The sequence below is a fragment of the Amphimedon queenslandica genome, unplaced genomic scaffold (genome assembly GCF_000090795.2).
Source record: "Amphimedon queenslandica unplaced genomic scaffold, v1.1 AMPQUscaffold_12127, whole genome shotgun sequence".
NCBI classification, from domain to species: Eukaryota; Metazoa; Porifera; class Demospongiae; order Haplosclerida; family Niphatidae; genus Amphimedon; species Amphimedon queenslandica.
In genome coordinates this window covers 1-3900 of record NW_003547634.1, presented here as the reverse complement: position 1 = coordinate 3900, position 3900 = coordinate 1, and the positions used below count along the sequence as shown (strand labels likewise).

At 30.4% G+C, this 3900-nt stretch overlaps 1 long non-coding RNA gene across 3 annotated transcripts; it reads right to left on the bottom strand.

The window, feature by feature from the left end:
* Nucleotides 1-713: 713 nt before the first annotated feature.
* Nucleotides 714-3176, bottom strand: LOC109588376 (uncharacterized). Of its 3 annotated transcripts, none has more exons than XR_002188125.1 (6): nt 2899-3176; nt 2617-2846; nt 2190-2283; nt 1993-2076; nt 1539-1573; nt 714-788 (listed from the first exon to the last, which is right to left on the bottom strand). It is a non-coding gene; the product is annotated as an uncharacterized LOC109588376 (long non-coding RNA). The 3 variants fall into 3 exon arrangements; XR_002188126.1 differs by lacking the exon at nt 714-788 and adding an exon at nt 1170-1187 and having other exon boundaries at nt 2190-2300; XR_002188124.1 differs by lacking the exon at nt 714-788 and adding an exon at nt 1170-1187.
* Nucleotides 3177-3900: the final 724 nt, after the last annotated feature.

Here is a 3900-nt window from a genome sequence, read left to right as displayed (position 1 = left end):
TATACTTACATTAACCATGAATATCATTAATCTTTTTATGAATATAGTTTAATCTGACGTCATCCTACATGCTAATGCGGAAGTCACATGACTTCTGTGAGTATATTCATGGCTTTTGGCAGTAAAAGGGGTGGGTATGCCATGTCACTGAAATAAAGATGGCCGTCTGTCCTGTTTGATTCTCTGTAAGCTCCTCCTCCTTCAGCTGTACGCGCATAAGGGAAAGCCTCTATCTCGGCATAGATCTCGGCCCCTGGTTCTCTAAAGTACAAGCTAAAGCCACAAATTGAGCAACAATGCTTTATACTGACATGGTAGCTATCTTATTGACTTTGATTGTATATCTAAATGCAAAAGCAGCAGAGATCACTTTTTCCTCAGCAAAGAAGTTTCCAGAACCATAAGTTTTGTGATCAAATGCACACTTTATTCCTTTTTAGAAAGGAATACACCTGTGAGTTAAGCAACAAACCTTTGATATAATGGACAAAGTCATTGTGGAGAGGTCTGACTTTTGAAGACGGTGGTGATTCACTATTTTACTATTCTGACTTGCAATATCTTGTTTCAATTAAATCTTTACTATCACTAGTTTTGCCAGATTAATCATTAAAATTATAACATTAATACTGTTTTATCTGTATAATCATATTACTTTTAAAAATGAGAATCATAAAAAATTGATCATTAAAAGAAACAACATAAAACAATCAGTAAATAAAAGCAAAAAAATGTAGAGCTGTTAACTTTGTACTAGTATTAGTACTCTCAGCCGAGTTTTTACAGACCTATTAAGGTACACACACATAACTTCAAGTTTAATAAACATTAATCTACATATAGACACTCTAAAAAAGGTAATGTGATGCTTTTAAGGCAAAAATGCTCACAAGGCAAAACTCAACATTTGCAATGGTGCATGCCACATTTTGTTAATAAATAAGCATCCATAAAGTACAAAATGCACTGTTTTATACAAATAATACCAACTGCACTACAAAAAAATGATTACAAAATATCATAATATAGAATTAAAATCTCATAGAATAATGTTTTTAAAAAGCAGTTTTGACACATGGAATATACTGCATTTAAATTTTGTGCAAAATTTTCATAAATATATATTACAATAATTAAATACCTCAACCTACTTTAGAATTATTACTACTGTACATGTCATGAATTTACTACAAATTGAGAGAAAAAGAAGGCTCATTTAATGTAGTACATGGTTTAATGTAGTACATGGTAACATGCAAGTACAAAAATAAATGAACAAGGAGTGTAGATATAACAACTTAAAACTTATCAATGCAGCAAAGAATTATATAGAATTAGGACTTGCGACTAATGAAATTGATTCTTTATAATTGCCACTGCTATGAAACAATCACCATGAAGGTATTGTAGGTCAAATTTAAAAACTATTTTGCATGTTGTATAGTTCCCATAATGCTATAATGCTAGCTAGCATAATAGCATTATTCCAGCTTGTTAAGTACTCCTCCAGTAAAAATTGTTTTCACACACACACTTACCTACCATGTAAGTTCTGTCGTTCATTTCAGGATAACTGATAGTTACATAAAAAAAATAAACCATAATTTTAAAAATATAACTTAATACATATTTAGTGTAGTTATCTATCAATATTTATGTTGTTAAAGCTTATAGCAAAATAAAAGTAAATACATGAAAGTAAAACTAATGGTGTTAGCAAAAGTACATACAATATGAAAAATTTTAAATACATCGTAGATGAAAGGTAGATACATCATGCAATGTCTGGTTATTAATAACAAAAGTAATGATTGCCAGTAATTGCAATGGTAACTTTATTGCCATCTGTGCTCAGGCAATATCAATGCTATATTATTAATGGTCCTTCATTGAATCTGATGCCTTAATGAATCTAAAATCAAGAGTTTATTTGAGACATAATGATAAAATATATTTTACAGTCAGAGACATGGGCATGTGAAAATTACTTACTCAGCAACCATTAACACAATCTTTTAAAGAATACGGCAATGTCCATGGAACAAACTGTTTCTTGATTATGAGATGTTCACTGTACTAAAAGAGAGAGAAACCGATGATAATTTGACTTGTACCAGTTGTAACTCTAGTTGTACAAGTGCATTTAAAAAATAAAATTGACTATGTTAAAACGTGTGCATCCATTATACCATTAACAGAAAAGGCAACTTCTTTATTTAAATCCTGAGATAGAAAATTCGCTTTTACTTTTACTCTTCGATACTCTATTTGCACAAGTAGGACCTTTAAACAAATTAATTCTAATAAAACAATAATCAATGAACAAATACCATAAGCAGTTTTCACAATTAAAATACAGATCCACCTTTAATTTAGTGCCAGTAACACATTTATAAAAAATTAATGAACAAATAAATCAAGAAATAATGATAACAATAACAGAAGAAGCAATATATACACTAAGGTCCGTATCAGCATATACACCAAAATGATAACGTTAAAATAGTATTAAATTGATATGAACAAGCATATGCCCCACCATCAGAAATGTCAATAAAAGGATCAAGTGTTGGTATACAACTAACTAAAATTTCTTCAATATCGCCCGTAAATTACTTTCACAGAGAGTATGTTCCCTACCAGCATCAGCATACTGCCGGTAAACCTTGTGTCGGGACACACTGGACGGCAATAGCTTGGCCTTCCCATAATCCCTCGCTCCAGGTATCCTCCCAGGTAGTAATATGGTGTAGTCTTCAGCATAGTTCTCCAAAAATGCTACCACATCTTTAATGCCTTCCACAGAAACAGCATGACAAGGAATGCGACCAGTGTTCCCATGAACCCTTCAATAAAAATTTTAATTACTCCCTTTTGGATTATTCTTATTATTTTTACCTAGGTTTTATTCCATTTTGAAGGAAATGCCTCCTCAAGTTCTTGTAAGTACCATTTCTGATACTGTATACGAACAAGAAGAGCTTCTTACATATCTATTTTCAAAAGATAAGAAATAACTTTTTGTTATAGATATTTTTTGTTCAATACTTTCTTTCCCCTGTATTCATACTCAGTCCTATTCCTCTGAACTGTTTCACAAGATGTTGAAGACTTTTCTCACTCTCTGAATAATAATAACAATAAAAATAATAATAATAATACTAAATAATAATAATAATAATAATAATGATAATAATAATAATATTCCTTCTCACTCTCATAATAATAATAACAATAACAATAATAATAATGATAATAATAATAATAATAATGGAACACCAACTATGCTCAGGTATTAGGGTGGATTAGGACTCATCTAACTTTCTCAACTTTGAGAGCCACAATCTTATGTCTTTGGGGCACACGTACCAAATGGAGATCAATGAATATGGCTGACAGTTTCCCCCATAACATTATTATGCACTAAAATGAACAAATTACTATTACATTAATTTTTTTTCCAACACTATTTCTATTCCTAAACTACTTTTGTCCTACTTGGTGTATTTTGGTTAGTTTATAATAATAATAATAATAATAATAATAATAATAATAATAATAATAATAATAATATTCCTTTCTCAATCTCATAATAATAATAACAGCAATAATAGTGTTGTTCTAGTTCTTACTTTTCAAATAGTTCTAGTTTTAGTTCTAGTTCTAAGCCTTTAATTTGCTTAGTCTTAGTTGTAGTTCTGGTTCCAAATTTTTAGTTTGTACAGTTCTAGTTTTAGTTCTAGCTCCAAGCATATACTCTACATAGTTATAGTTCTAGTTCTAGTTCCAAGCTCCTGGTTTCCCTAGTTCTAGTGTAGTTCTAGTTCTAGTTTAGTTCTCTTTCCTTTATTTTGACACTTTTCGATGACATAAGCTCTAATCAAGCTAGTTGGCAACATT